At 41.6% G+C, this 16,307-nt stretch overlaps 1 protein-coding gene and 2 long non-coding RNA genes across 7 annotated transcripts in view; 1 reads left to right on the top strand and 2 right to left on the bottom strand.

Annotated features, from left to right (window-relative positions):
- SAMD12 (sterile alpha motif domain containing 12) overlaps positions 1 to 16,307 on the top strand; it is a 382,200-nt gene that overhangs the window by 223,502 nt on the left and 142,391 nt on the right. The window lies entirely within an intron of this gene.
- Positions 1,175 to 9,331, bottom strand: LOC109273232 (uncharacterized). The gene is made up of 3 exons (XR_002082933.2): positions 9,235 to 9,331; positions 4,053 to 4,190; positions 1,175 to 1,508 (listed from the first exon to the last, which is right to left on the bottom strand). It is a non-coding gene; the product is annotated as an uncharacterized LOC109273232 (long non-coding RNA).
- On the bottom strand, positions 11,651 to 15,116 carry LOC109273231 (uncharacterized). The gene is made up of 2 exons (XR_002082932.2): positions 15,034 to 15,116; positions 11,651 to 12,220 (listed from the first exon to the last, which is right to left on the bottom strand). It is a non-coding gene; the product is annotated as an uncharacterized LOC109273231 (long non-coding RNA).

Here is a 16,307-nt window from a genome sequence, read left to right as displayed (position 1 = left end):
GGCTCTAGCTGGTTACTGTGGGTCATCTGAACACAGGGAATATGAAGTTTCTACCCTCCTTCTTTCTTACTCTCCTCCTTCTGGATGCTGACCCAAAGACAAATACAAACAAACTCTAAGGTATTTTTTAAACGTGTGTGGGATTCATAGTAAATATATCAGTTAATAGACACCATCATTGAATCGTGACAAAAATTTTTAAAACCGCTTATCACCTAAAGCCAGAACTGTTCTTCAGCTGAAATACTGGCCTCTGATTTTCCTTCTTTTATCCACAGTGGCCCTATAACTACCTGACATTTGCAAGAAACATAATCAATGTTTGGCCCTGCTTTAAATGTTGTTCCCTTGGGTCCCATTTAGGCGGTTTCTTCCTCCATACAGCCTTTTAGTCTTCTGTGTCCTGTCCATGGAGTGGCCAGGATGTCAGTCTGGTGGGCTTATGACTTTGTTCATTCCTGCAGAAAACTCACTCATGTCAGGGCACCTCCAGTTATCTCTTGGGAAATGCAGTACTGGGCTGGAAACATCATTATTCTCTTCTTGATTCATGAGAGACAGGAGAAACGTTCCTTATGTAATAGCAACAGTTCATGGTATCAAATTAATTCATAACCAAGCATATGAGGGGCATCCTTAGCTTTTTAATAATGGACAGTGTTTGTGGGAAGAAAAACACCCCAGGGATACTGAAAGCTGACTTTCTCATATGGCTAATGAGTTTCAAATTTTACTGTATACAAATCACTGCGCTAATTGTCACGTCAACTCCTGACAGTACTGTTGTTAGCCCCGACTTACATATGGGGAAATGGAGGATGAAGAATTTACATGACAGACAAAGTCAGACAGCTAGTAAAAAAGCACTATACAGGTCTATCTGAGTCAACAGCAAACTTTTATGCATTACATTTCAGTACCTCTCATCTGTCAAATGGCGATAAGAACTCCTATTTCATGGTGGTGCTATGATGAGTCCTGAAATTTTATGTGGAAACCATATAGCGTAGTTCATGACATATTCTATGAAAATGGGTTGGCAGACATTGTTTTTTCTTCCTGAAAAGGGCCACCTGTAAACATTTTAGTCTTTAAGGGCTATACAGTATCGATTACAACTACTACATCATGTGAAAACAACCACAGATAATCTTAAATGAATTGAGCATAGCAGTATACCAATAAAACTTTATTATTACAGACATAGTTGGTGGGCCATAGATTGTGGGTTCCTGCTCTTCAGGGTTAAAAATGTAAACTTTTAACATCATTATCAAGATTATGATTTATTCTTAGTGTCTTCCCTTTTGAGTTGTAAATACTTCCCTCAATCTCAGGAACACTTTTCAATGTCTTCCTTGGCTACAAATACTTGGATAGTGTAAAAATGTAACCACAACGATGAGGGTTGAGTAACTTCGGGCAGTAGAAACCAGTATCCAGACTGGAGGATAAAGCAGATGAAGACAGTAAATGCCACCATCTTCAAATGCCTTTATAACTAGTGCCTACAAAGTGAAAAAAAGAAGACCATGATTGTTTACCAGGGCCACTTATAGCTCATTAAACATTAGCATTTCCCAAAGGACTTTTTCCACATTGTCCAAATATATGTGTTAAATTTTAGTTAAGAATTGCATGACCAGAGGACTTTCCTAGAGCTTCATCTTTTGGAACGACACAAATTAGAAACACTACTTTCTAATCCAAGAAGACTTTTCAGAACCATGTGTACAGATTGGGTATTTTAGTCCAGTCACCCCCGCAGTGATACTTCAACTGAAGTAGGCCATCTGATCTGAAATAGGCCATCTGGTCCACCACATTGCTTAAAGAAGGAAGTCTTTGTAGAACATAGCAATAGACTCTTTGAGAAAAATTTTTCAATCTCATTTTACAGTTTTGGGCTCCAAGACCCAAAGAGGATTAGAGCATAGTTCGTGGTTACACAGCTGGTTAGTGGCATAACTGAAACTAGATCCCTGTTCTAATTCCCAGACCAGTATTCTTTTTTTCTTACTGTTTTTAATTAAAGTATAATTTACATACAGTAAAATTCACCATTTTTAGTATATAGCTCTGCAGCTTTTGACAAATGCATATAGTTGTATAACCACCACCACAATCAAGATATAAAATAAAAGTTCTCATTACCCCCAGCCTCTGGCAACCAGTGCTTTGTTTTCTGTCTCTTTAGTTCTGCCTTTTCCAGAATGTCATAAATGGAATCGTAGAGTCGGACTTCTTTCACATACTATAATTCACTGAGACTTATCAAAGCTATGGTGTGCTTCCATTCATTCATTTTAAGTGCCTAGTATTCCATTGGATGGATAGCCCACAGTTGTATATACCACATTCTCCAGGTGAGGGACATCTGGGCTTCCAGTTTTGTAAATACTCATAAAACTATTACAAGCATACATGTACAGGTTTTTGTATAAACATGAGTTTTCATTTCATTGAATAAGTATCTAGAAATGGCATTGCTGGGTCATATTGTAATTATATGACTAATTTCATAAGAAACTGCCAGGCCAGTATTCTTAAGGTAATAAAAGAAGAAAAATAGTCTTAGAGACTGGCTTTAATACATACAAAAATGTTACAAGCTTTCTGAAAATCATTCCATCTTTGTATAAGTCTTACCTAATGCCCTACCTTGAGTTACCACCATCGTAAGAGGCCTCTGTTTTCCTGAGAGTTTCTAGTAAATTGTCTCAAAGTAAGTCAAGGTCAAATATGTGTACAGTTCACTGCTTCATTTGACTAAATTTTTCTTAGCATCTCAATTGTCATTAAGAAATGCTTTCTTTGTCTTTGTTCTGAGGAACATAATTATAGCAATATTTCCAGCTTCTGGGAAAGAAAACTTGAGCCAATCAGATTTCCTTTTATGCATATGTCAGGTATGTCTGATGGCCTTTCCTAGGGTCTTCCAAATTACACTATTTGGGTTTCCAGTCTTCTCCATGTCTTTTATTTAGTTGTGCCACTGGTGTTACAAATCTGTGTTCACATTCCGTTGTCTTCATACTCAGCTTTTCTTCCTTATTATTGTACAACATTGAGCCTTGACTCCCTGGTGCTCATCTGTCTGCATGAGCGTGATAATGACTCCCTTGGTTCTCCTCTTTTTCTAATGGCTCCTTCTCTGGTTGATAGCAAGCCACCTTCCTGTATCACTCCAGAATGTTGATGCCGCCTGGAGAATAGACCCTCTTAGCTCTTCTCATCATTCATGCTGTCTGGAGAATGTTGTCCACTGCCATTGTTTTTAACCATCCCTTGCTCCATAGTGACTCTCAAATACATCTTAGACCTCTATGAAACTTCAGATCTTTAATCTCCCTAAAAGGTGAACTCTGAATATTCTACTGACATCTCAAATTTAAAATGTCCAAAATAGACTCCATTGTCTTTCTGACCATCTCCCCAGCCTATTTTAACCCTTGTGCTGCTTCTCAAGCTTAATAATGCCATTATTCATTCCATCACCTATCGTAGAAGGTTCAGAGTCACCTGACCTGTGATTACACCTTTTCCCTCACCATGCACGTATAATCAGTGACCAAACCTTCTGACTCCTGCCTGTTAAATGGGTTTCCAGTCATTCCATACCCCATGACCCTGCTGGCCACTGTGTTAAACCATTCCTCTTTAGCTCCTTCCCAGGCCGTAAGAATAACCTACTAGCTACTTGATCTTTAGTCTCTGCTCTGCCCCATTTGTTCTCCTTTAATTAACTTCCTGCTTCTATTGCCAGACTTAATTGTAATATATTTCTGATGACATTATATCCCTCCTTAAAACATTTGATGGCTCCCAAATGCCTATAGAATAAAATCTAAACTTTTTAGCGTTCCATAGAAAGCCATTCTGGGCATTTCATAGATGCATTAACTTTGGGCAAGTTACTTGTCAGAGATTAAGAATATTCAGTTATAAAAATGGGAATAGGACCTATTTCAGAGTTGTTATGAATATGGTATAATAAAACTCATGAAAGGACCTAGTCTTGATGAGATACAACCTCTTCTGAGAAGACTTACCTCATTTGTCAGGCAGAACCAATCATTCTCTCTTCTTCATTACTAAGCACTTTGTTCATACTAATAATGTCTTTATTGCATAGTATCCATTTAGTATCCATTTGTACTTCCATCCAGTGAGGACCAGGTTCTGTGGTACTGGGGTTAGAAAGGAACACTCAGTCTAGCAATGAGGATAGGATGTATATGCCCCTATAGAAATGCATAGATGTGTAGTAATGCCACGGAACTGGAACCTAGCCTCACCTGGGAATAGGTGGGGTAAAGGAAGACATGCCAAAGGTATAATACATGAACTAGATCTTGCAAGATACAAGTTTTGGTAGATGGCCAAGGGCTGGCATGAGGCAGAGGAGGAGCCTATACAAAGGCAAGGTAGCATGAGATCTCTCCATCTCCCCTATAGAACATGGACAACTTCATGGTCTTCTGATTTCCCTTTGCTCTCCTACCGCCTAGCATGGTACTTAGCAGAGAGTGGATCCTCTGCATATATTTACTCATTTAAAATTAATTGTTCTACTTTTCTCTTATTTACTATTCTCAACTTAATCTTCTCAAAGAAGTAAATACAATGTCAATTTTTTACAGATTCATAATAAAAAAAAAATAGTAGCTACAAAGCTATTTTGAATCTTCCACGAGCAAAATTGCACAAAATCTCTTTTATTCCTTTGTGATCTTTTTGTATTATTTTGACTAGTAAACTTGATGGCAATGGCTCTTAAATATACCTTTTTCAAGGGGCTCTTAAATATATAAGCCACTCCTTCCTTGAGTCTTTTGGCCCACTATTTTCAATTTTAAATGTGAGAGATACTGTCAAGCAACTATAAGTTGAGCCTTTTCTCCTAAGACCCAGGAATTGCCCAGTGGCCCACGGTAGATGAGAATGTTGGATCAGGAATCTTCTAAGACTTCATGGAGATTATTCTTCTATAATTGGGGTCTTTCATTACCACTTGCTCGTCCAGTGTTATTTGATTAGGACCTGCCAACCACATGTCACTTCTAAGTTGCCTCCAAGATAGCATTTCCTCAATCTGCTACCTTCTTGAGCTTTTCCCCCAACACATTTCAGAATCCCCATACCCTGTTATACAAATTGTATGGCCAGGAATAGTTCTAATTTTATCAAGTATTTGAGCTTTCAGAGAAATTCTCTCTGTTACAGCTTTATATTTAAAGGCCTAAACATAGACTTCTTTGGGGGATTGTTGAGCTCACACATCAGTGAGTCAGTAGGGGTTAGCATTGTGATGTGTACACTCTAGTTAGCATCCACCCCTGTTTCATTTTCATCATGGGACTCCATTATGGCTGGTGTTTGAAGTGAGGCTTCAAATGGACCCTTCTTATCTGTTCCATTCTTCATGGTAGAAAAATATCTGGGGGCGCCTGGGTGGCTCAGTTGGTTAAGCATTCGACTTCAGCTCAGGTCATGATCTCACAGTTCATGAGTTTGAGTCCTGTGTCGGGCTCCATGCTGACAGCTCAGAGCCTGGAGGCTGCTTTGGATTCTGTGTCTTCCTCTCTCTCTGCCCTTCTCCCGCCCATGCTGTGTGTGTGTGTGTGTGTGTGTGTGTGTGTGTGTGTGTGTGTGAAAAACAAATAAACATTAAGAAAATTTTTTTTTTTCAACGTTTTTAATTTATTTTTGGGACAGAGAGAGACAGAGCATGAACGGGGGAGGGGCAGAGAGAGAGGGAGACACAGAATCGGAAACAGGCTCCAGGCTCCGAGCCATCAGCCCAGAGCCCGACGCGGGGCTCGAACTCACGGACCGCGAGATCGTGACCTGGCTGAAGTCGGACGCTTAACCGACTGCGCCACCCAGGCGCCCCAAGAAAAATTTTTTTAAGAAAGAAAGAAAAATATCTGTTCTGACTGCATTGATGGTCCCTCTAACCAGTGTAATTATTTAATTTGGACATGTTCTATGAGGAATTATTTGTCACTACTTCTGCATGACTCCATTTTTTATGGCATTTTCGCATTCTGAAAAGTAACCATTAGGGAACCCCCAAAACTCCAAATATTTATGTCTGCCTCTGCAGAAATCACTAACTTAAAAATTCTTTGCTATTGACTTCTTTGCTATTGACATTTAAATGTCCTGGGTGAAGGGGCACCTGGGTGGCTCAGTCGGTTAAGCGGCCGACTTCGGCTCAGGTCACGATCTCGTGGTCAGTTAGTTCAAGCCCCGCGTCGAGCTCTGTGCTGACAGCTCAGAGCCTGGAGCCTGTTTCAGATTCTGTGTCACCCTCTCTCTCTGACCCTCCCCCGTTCATGCTCTGTCTCTCTCTGTCTCAAAAATAAACGTTAAAAAAATTTAAAAAAATAAATAAATAAAAAATAAATGTCCTGGGTGAAGTTAAAGATACATTTGATGTTTTTTGTTTGAGCAATTCAAGATAGCCATGGGATTGCATTGTTATTTCACCTTGTGGTTTGACTGTGCATTTGAAGGATCTTGAACAACTGATACTGTATTGGCATTTGTTTTCCACAACTAACATTGGATTCCTTTCTTGAGGGGAAGGCTAAATCCTGAGATTTGGGTTCTGTGGTGTTCGAATCTCCTATGGGCTTCATTTAAAAGGCAGCTGTAGTAGGACAATGGCATGTGGACCTGAGGAGAGAAAATCAAAGCCAATTTCAGGGATGCCCTGAGCTGCCTTGGCTTCTCCAAGAGGAAACAGATAAATATACCATCTGCATGTTTTAGAATTTCTGTCCCTAATATTATATATTGCCTGCTTTCCTATGGCCTTTTCTTTGGGACCACCAATTCTCAGTGCCTAGAGCAAAACTCTACAGAGCTTAGATATTCAAGATTCTCATTGCATCCATGTTTCTGCCTGCCATCTCCAGGAGTCATCACATGTAGGCTACACTGTGATTGCTCCAACCTTGTGCTCCAGCCATGTGTCAAAATCTTCTCTGCTTCTCTGAAATAACCCCTTCATTATTAGTATCCCTTTTTTCATCCCTTTATGTAGTAGCAATTACACGGCGATTCATTCAGTGTATACCATGAACCCAGCACTCCATGCTGTGTGTTAGGGATACAGGGATGGATACAATAATCCTTGATGTGGAAGTCAAGTGAAAGAGACACAACAGAGTTGTAAACATAGAATTCAAGGATCGTGTAGGAAGTGCATCCAAACCAGAAAGAATATGTTAGGAAAGATTACAAGAGGCAGTGACCTCTGAACTGAGTCAGCTATTTAGTTAGGGCGTGTTAATTTTCTATTTAGTCATCAAACAAATATATAAAATGGCCAAAATGAGTCTCAGAGAGACATACCATGGTGTAACACTTATATTTACTTAAAAAAAAAAAAAAAATCTGTATTTACTGAGTGCCTGAACTTTACTGGGTGTTGGTGAAATTCAGTAAGCAAGAGAGACATAGTTCTCAGATGTACAGATTTTACATTTCAATGGAGAAGACACTTCCAAACAAATTATCTTTTGTAGCATGGTGAATGATCCAAAAGGGGATGTTATTTATGCTTTGGGAGCTGTAAGCAGCCGGGACCTCCCTGACTCTGAGTGGTCAGGAAAATCTCCCTCAGGAGATGTAGCAGGGGAGTAGGGCAGGTCGGCTTTGAGACTATGGAAAGAAAAAATGTCCCAGTTGGAGGCAACAGCCTCTGTTCTGTTGCCAACATTGAAGAGGAAGCTTGGTGCATCCCAGAAACACGTGGAAGGCTGGACAGAAGGCTCATTTGGTTAGAAGGTGGAGAGCATGAGAGGGAGGGGAGCTGGTGGTGAGAGGCAAGACTAAGAGGGGCCGGGGTGAAGTGAACACGCTCTGTATTTGCTCTCCTAAGTAATTTAGAGACAGTGGCGGGCCACTAAAAGGTTTGAACCAGAGACCACCCTGATGAGCTTTGTATAACAAAAGATGAGCACATGCCCTGAAGAGGGACAAGACTGGAGGCAGGACTCCTGTGAGGCAGCTCTTGCATTAATCTGTGCAGGAGATGATGGCAGCCTGAAGGAGGGTGGTGGCAAGAGAGAGTGGAGAGAGGTCAACTCAAGAGACCAGACAACCCGTGGTGATAGATCGAGGAACAGTAAAGAAGACGGTTGTAAAGGATCATCCCTCACTTCTCTGCACCACATTCTCCTCCCCCAAATCCATGTTCCCTGCGGCAGACTTTTCTTCATGCTTCTTCACAACTCTAGATTCTTGGACCTTCCTCCAGAGCTTGTGGAATTAGGCTCTCCAGTCCAGGCATCAGTATGGTTTTCCACAGCTTTACCCCCACATGATGTTTATGCAGATGAAAGCTTAAGGGCCATTACCCAACACATTGCAGATTCCACATGTGCAGTGTACCAGGCACAGCATGAGTAAAGCTCGTTTGGGCTTAATGACCAGGTAAACTCAGAGAAAGTCTTCAGCTCTTGGGGTAAATGAGAACATCTCATAGTAAAGCCCACAATGGAGTGGATCCCGTCCTACATAGCCACCTAACCTTGCAGGTGATGTCCTCAAGGTCTAAGAAACTGGCCCACCCTCCATCCTTCCCAAGAGACAGTGACTGAAATCCCATCTCTCCCATTTCCCTGCGGCAAAATGAGATGGGTTCTCTTGGGCAGTCCGACAGGGCAGTAAAGAAGGTACTTTACGCCAAGACTCCCACCATTTCCTGTGCAAGACAGGTTAAAGATGACGCTGTCAAAGCTGTTCTGGTAGGACCTCCTCTACAAATAGAAGGCGGGAGAAGAGAAAACAAAGTGGCTGCTTCAGCTCACAAGGAACAGTTCAGGGATCCATATTTGAAACCGTCGAGGTTTTATAAAGTTTGGCAACCGTTTCAAAATCATTACTATTTAACATCAGCATCAGATACTGTATTTCCATACAAGGGCACAAGTTACCAAATCTTCAATTTATCACAAAAGCGAAGCCTGGAGCTAATATTGATTGTGCACCTATTTGCACACTTGGCATTTTGAATTCTATATTTAGTCCCCACAATAATTTTGTAAGATGGATATCATGAACCCCATTCTATAGATAAAGAGACTTGGCCCAGAGAGCTGCAGTGCCTGTTCAAGGTCACAATTTAAAAGTGCACATATTAGGGTTCTCCAGAGAAACAGAGCCATTAGGAGATAGATGTTTAATATTTTAGTCATATATGAGGAGAGAGAGGCTTACTATAAGGAATTGGCTCTCATAGTTGTGGAGGCTGAGAAGTCCCAGGGTCTTGTTGTCATAGGAGAGCCAGTGGTATTCTAGTTTAAAAACCAGCAGTCTAAAAATCCAAGAAGAGCCAGTGTTTCAGTTAGAGCCCGAAGACAGGGAAAAACCCATGCCCTAACTCAAAATGGGCAGAAAGGATCCCCTTTAACTTGAGGGAGGATCAGCCTTGTTGTTCTTTTCAGACATTCAACTGATTGGATGAGGCCCACCCACATTGGAGACAGCAAACTGCTTTACTTCTACCTATTCAAATGTTAATCTCATCCAAAGACACCATCCCAGACACACTCAGAATAATGTTTGACCAAATATATGGGTACCCCCTGGCCTGGTCAAGTTGACACATAAAATTAACCATCACAGGGGGAGAGATAACTAGTCATTTCCAAAACCAGTGCTCTTTCTTGCTGCCCTACCTGCCTGCTGTTAAGTCTCAGTTCTTCCAAAGATACATTTTTTCTTTTACAAAAAACCTCTTGACACCAGTGTACTTTTAAAAATTACTGCTTGAGACTATTCACATGAAAGGTTTCACTTAATGCCTTGCTTATCACACATAGTTTTCACTCTCCATCCTCCATTTCCCATTATTCTGGGCTGCTAGGAATGGTAGGTGTATGTTTTTGCTAAGCCCCTCCTGCATACCCAAGATATTGTGACAATAAGAAATTTGTCTCCCTATTTGATGACATAATGAAGCAGAGATGCCAGCCTAGCATTTCCTGATGCCCCCACATACCCCCAAGTAATCTGAACCTTGTTGGATCAATGACATGAAATTTTGCCAGCTGGCGTTTTAATTGATTTAATGGAAATTGATTCAAAATAAATGAATGCACAGAAAATTATTAACAGTGACCTCAAAGGTTTCAAGTGTCTGCTATGTAAGAGGTGGTGTGGCTTTGATATATCCATCTGAAGTCTCCCGCTTTCCATGTTATGTCGGAGAAACAGCACAGATGTTTAGCACTAAAAACTATTAAACACGAAGCATTGATGAAGGCAGTGTGGGGGGGTTCTGAAAATACGTGAGAAGCACTGTAGTATATGTTTTGGTTTGTCCCATTTCTATCCCATTGGTTGGTTGTCATGGTTCATGCTTCCTGTAAACTACACATGTAGCTATTATCCTTCTAAGTATCATGAAACTTGGTTTTTCTTTTGTCATTTGATCATGCCATGGAAAGGAGGAAGAGATGACATAATAACAGAACAAATTTCATTGACCTGGATTTGTTTGTTGTTTTTTTTTAAATTGATCCTTTCCTGAGACTTGAATATTTGTTTTGTTACACAGAGAGTTTGACTGTAATACTTTTGGTCTAGCAGGATTTGGCATGTGTGAAAGCATAAATAAATGGTCTCTAATTTTCTATTTCTAAAAGTTTAAGTATGCATTGTCTTCTGGCTTATCCCTCTCTAGTTCCCTCTTTTTTCTCCCCAGTGTACTTCTCCCCTAAAGACTACTCAGTCCACAGAAGAACTATTAGAAATTTATTAATTAAGGACCAGTTTCTGCTTCTTTGTCTGGGATAATCATTCGTTTTGGAACTGATTTTCTGCTTTAATTAAATGAAAATGTCACTCAGTCAAATGAATTCATTTATATTTATTTATCCAGTTCTCCAGGCTTGAATTTCTTAGTAGGGACTTGGACTCATCACATTTGTTCACGCAATGCACTGAAAAATGTCTCTTTCAGCAGTTTAAAAGGCTCACGAGTGTTTACTCCTTCCTCCCTGTAGAAGCACTGCGTAAACAAAGCCGTGACTAACAAATGTGTGAACGGTTGTTTTCCTGTGTAGACGTTATCTAGGTGCACATCGGGATATGTATTTGAGGGTGTCGGTTTAGACACATGCACCTATGTATGCTAGAGCAGAGAAGTGAGGGATACCCACTACCACAATCCCTTCAGACTTTAAGAAAGTACCAGGGTCATATTTGAACCATTTGTGTGTCTTTATTTGCCTTTCCAAAATGCTAATTGGCGGGTGCAACATTTAAATGCTACCTAATCTTTCCCTTCATATTTTTTAAAGGATTTCTTACTGAGTATGGTCTATGTATCTAACACTGTAAAAGCACCCGTTGAAATGGAATAAACATACTTATTCACCCATTCATCAACTTTTGAGTATGTACTGCACATCAGGCTAGGTATTGGGACTCAGTGATAAGCAGTGTAATCCTTGACACAAATAGGCTAGCTGCCAAAGCCTCACCAAAATCTTTTTGGCATGAGCAAATTATGTTCCATTTCCAGAAGGCTGGCACACTGGTGCTAAGGCCTTCTACCCTCTTTTCCAGAACACAGACTGAGAGCTGTAAGTGTTATCTTGAATTCTCTTCAGGAAAAAAACAAGGGCAGTGGAAGCAATTCTCTGCTTTATTGAAAGGGTGGAAATGGGTGCCGATACGCACCTGACACGAGGAAACTTTGATTTAGACTTTCTGGTGGGCGCACAGCCACAGATGTGAAGTCCTTAATCACCCACGCTGCGGCAAAATCCCTGTGGGTGCGAAGAGTAGCTCAGGTCTTGTGCTACAACACTGGGTCCCTCACATGCACTGCCATTGTCCGTCCTGTGATTCAAGCAGACTTTTAACTCCTCTGTTTTGGTGGTAGTGGTGGTGGCTGTCTGGTTGCCTTAAATAATCTGGAGGCAACGCTGAGTTCAAAGGGCTCGAAAATTGAGTTTCCAACAGCTTACAGAGTCCATAAAATAGGCACAATTTTAATTTTCAAATAAATCATCCTTTTGTTTTCTTCTCTGCGTCATAATATGAGCTAAAATTATGATGGCTTGGCAGTTTCTGCAGTGAGAAACAGTTGTACTGGGAGTCAATTGGTCCCCTGGGTTAATCCGGCACTGGGGTTAGGAACTGCCAGTACTTGAGTTTCCTCATCCTTAAAATAGCTCCTGGTAGCTTCTAAGTGCTGTGACAGTAAAGATAATTGAAATAATTATTACTTAGACTCCAGGGAACCTATCCGATTCAAGCCCTGGGCTTAGAAAGAAAAGGTTGAAAAAGAATTGATATCCTGGTCCCTTGATATGGATGTTGAGCATGTTGACTCTGGCTGAAACGCCCCCCCCTTCCCAACACTGCCCCAGTGGAGAGGATAAGGTGATGGGCATCTCTAAAGGTAGGATTGGAGCCCCCCCCAGACCCTATCAGGGCAGTTTATGGAGTATTTGGATAAGCATTTATTGAGCTTTTATTACATTATAGATACCTGCTAAGCCCCAGATAGCTCCTGCCTTCAAGGAGTCTTCAGTCCTGTGATTATTCCCAAAACTTAGACTTTTATCCAAGTCTTATCAGAATTGGTTCTGAAACCCAGGGTACTTAGTCCCATATGAGGCCAAGGTGAACAGCCACAACAGAGGTAATCGCTGTCATTTAGCGTGTGCTGTCTGCTCATCAACACTGTCCCAGGCACTCTGCATTGTCGTTTTGGGAGCTGTTGGGGTCCCTATTCAGCAGACCAAAAAAACTGATGCACAGAAGATCGAAGTGACTTTTGAACCAGGTCACCCAGTCTGAGAAGTGATGGAGTGAGGATTTGAGCCCCAGCTTTCTCCAAAGCCCATGGTCTGAGACACCAGCTGGGTTTGTTGCTGTAACTCTGTGTATGTATTGCATGAGACTGGGAAGAACAGTCACCATTATCTAATGTCAGGGAGCTAACTGGAGGGTCTGTACTGCACTGCCCCTACAGAATTGTTCAGCTAGCATACCCTTTTCTAGAGTTCTAGCCACAGGAAAGGAGATATGTGCAAAATTGTGTTAAGGGCAGTGAAGGAAAAATATAAAATGCAAGGAGAGGCTCTAAGTTGGACCATGGGATAACAGTGACATTTGAGTGGTAACAAGATGGAGAAGTGAGGGTGCCTAGGTGAAAGCAGAGGAAGAGCAAGCAGGCAGACGGAAAAGCATATGCTAAGCTCTGAGGCACAGAAGAGTTTAGCATTACCTAAGAACTGAACAAAGACCACAAGTAGGATCGCAGAGCTCTGAAGAGAGTTCTGTAGCCTGGACACAGCAAGGGACAGATCCATAGGGCCTTGGAGCCACCTTAAGGATTTGGAATTAGCATCTCAAGAAGTGCAGTGAGAGGCCATTAAAGGATTTTAAGCACAGAAGTGATGAGATCATAGTTACATTTAAAAAAAATGGCAGCTGACTAGAAGAATGGGTCAGATGACAGCAGAGCTGGAACCAGGGAGTCCCGCCAGGGACTCTTGCAGAAATCCAGGTGAGGACAGGTGATCACCAGAACTGGGTGGTGGCCCCTGAGCTGAAAGGGGACAGGTCTGTCTGCTGGTAGGATTCGCAGGGTGTGGGATGGGTTGGATGTGGCCAGGAGAGGGAGAACCGAGGGTGAGTCAGGATTCCTGGTCTGAGCTGCTACAGACTGGGCCAGCCTGTGCTCGGGAGGAACCTGGATGGGGGAGTGGGAGGCAGAGTCTTGATAGGAATGAAGAGGTCAGTGTGTAACACGTTATATTTGAGGTCCTTTGAAACATTGAAGAAAGCAGTTAGATATCGAGTACGAAGGTCTCATGTGGGATGTGCACCGAACAGTAAAATTGAGGAGTCGTCCAAATATGTGCCAAGGATGCCATGCGGGTGGTGCATTGGCTTGACCACCAAGAGTTCCTGCCTTTTACTCACAACAGGTTTTGTTGTACGTCAAATAAGAGAGCACGAGGGGCAAACTCCAAGTGCCCTGGGTGTGCTTCCTTCACTGAGCCGCCTGTCAGCTTTTGTGCATCTCCTGAGTGTCTTCAGGTGTTTTGTTCAAATGAACATCAGAAGAGACCTTGGGAGGGACAAGAAGCTGTGCTGAGGAGAGCGATCACAAAACGGTGCCACCCTGCCATGCCCTCCAACCACAGCATCACCTCTGTCGATGCCCTGGTGAACTGTCACAGAGTGACTCAAAGCACAACATTTATAGTCGAAAAATCTGAGTTGTTATCCCAGCTCTGTCCCTCGCTATCTATTTAACTTTAGGCAAATGACATATCCTTTCTGAAAGCAAGTTTTCTGTGCTGTAAAATCAGAACAAAGATACCTCGGTCACAGGGTTGCTATGCGGATTAGAAGAGATTTTTGCCAAGTGATTATTAGCACAGATCTGAATAAAAGATAGGAAGTGGATCCATATCTAAGAAGACATTCTTGCCAGAGATTAGCATAAGGCTGAAATATGTATTTCATAAGCCTATTCCATTAAGTCAAACACTGAATTTTTGCTAAAATTCTGCAATCATCCCAAGGCAGAGAGATGAGAGAGGCCATTGTGTAGAATATATAGCTTTATCACTTCCATTAAATTGCTTTTGACAGAGGCCAGTTTGTCAACCAGAATCACACTCAAAAGTGTACCAGTATCTTAAGATAGTTTTTCATTGTCTGTGAACAAGTCTAGAGGATGGTATGGAAGCTTCTATATATAGCTATGCACTTGAGTTCTTTTGATGACTTCATTTAATCAGACTATTTATCTTATTGAAGACTCATTGCTAATATTATAGATGGGTTCTTTGTGAGTACATAAGGAGGACATTGTATAGGATGCCTCTGTTTTTGTGGGATTAGAAGAATCCCTACCTACCACTACCGGCAGGTTGTCCCATGATACCCTTGTTATACCATTGCTTCAATCATTAATAGTTCTTTGCGTTTTAGTGTTCTGAGAAAATCGTCATGGTCATTACCCAAGTCAGCAGCTGTACTTACTGTGCCAGCACTGCTAGGACTGAGAATGAAGAAGACAGGCTCTTCCTTGTTATTCCCTAGTATTCTTGACCCTACAACGAAAGAACAGTACAAGGGTATTTGTGATATAATGCTCTTTGGAATCCTACATAATTAAGTGCTCTAGAATAGCCCTGTCCAATAGAACTTCCTGAAATGGAAATGCTCTAGACCTGTGCTGTTGAGTACAATAGCCACCAGCCACATGTGGCTATTGAGTACTTGAACTGTGGCTAGTATGACTAAGAAACTGAATTTATAACTTAACTTTAATTGACCTAAATTGAAGTAGCCATATGTGGCTCCCAGCTACCATGTTGAGTACCACAGATCCAGCAATTGTGAGGAAGGGTGGGTGTGGGCTCCAAAAATTCAGGAAGGAAATAGGGCTTCAGGTGGAGCTTAGAATAAAGGGGAAAGTGAAGGATGCTCCATCTAGGGTAACAGCGTGAGCAAAGGCTGCAGGAAGGGGGAAAGCATGTGGTTTGCGAACATTACACAGAGAAGAGAATTGAAGGAAATTCACTGAGAGACTTTCTGAAAATCAAGGAAGAAGTTTCTAGAATCTAGACCATTCTTCTATTTTATTAAGTTTCGTGTAAGTATTTTACCTGTGGTAAGCCTCCCATTATTTGGAATGGGTTACATGATATTGACTTTGTTACACTTTTTATAAATAAGTGATCTCCACAGGGTTATACCATGTCATGTACAAGTTGTTCATTGAAGCTGTCCATACTGGTGAGATGGCAATCTAAAGGTAATTTAAGGAAGCACTGACATAGCAGAGGTTAAAGGAACCTACTGGGGTTGAGTCACCTAGCGACTAACAACAGCTTCTGCTGAAGGGTACAGAGAGCTGGAGCCATGGAAGAGGGGTCAGCTGACCAGAGAACCTTGTGAGAGGTGCAGCCATTACCACAAGCGCCGGTTCCACACAGGGAGGGAAGGAGAGAACGGTCAAACCTCCTGTCTACTGCTTCCCACTGGTGCCTCTAACTAGCTAAACACAACCAGAGATCAGAAGGCAGAGGGTCACAGGTAACGCACTCCTCAGGGGGTCAGCCTCCCATGGCAGAGATGGACAGAAAAAGCAAGAATGGATTATGGGGAAGAAGCAGGGAAAGGAAGTGTGAATAAACAGCTCTTTTCTTGATATTGAAAGAATAATGTCTTAGTTTGAGTTGTTACAACAAAAATACCATAGACTGGGTAGCTTAAACAAAATAAATTTATTTCTCATAGTTCTGGGCTGG

The sequence above is a fragment of the Panthera pardus genome, unplaced genomic scaffold (genome assembly GCF_024362965.1).
Source record: "Panthera pardus isolate Hobbes unplaced genomic scaffold, ASM2436296v1 HiC_scaffold_7, whole genome shotgun sequence".
NCBI lineage: Eukaryota > Metazoa > Chordata > Mammalia > Carnivora > Felidae > Panthera > Panthera pardus.
The sequence above is the reverse complement of the archived record's forward strand: the minus strand, read 5'-3'. Positions and strand labels throughout refer to the sequence as shown.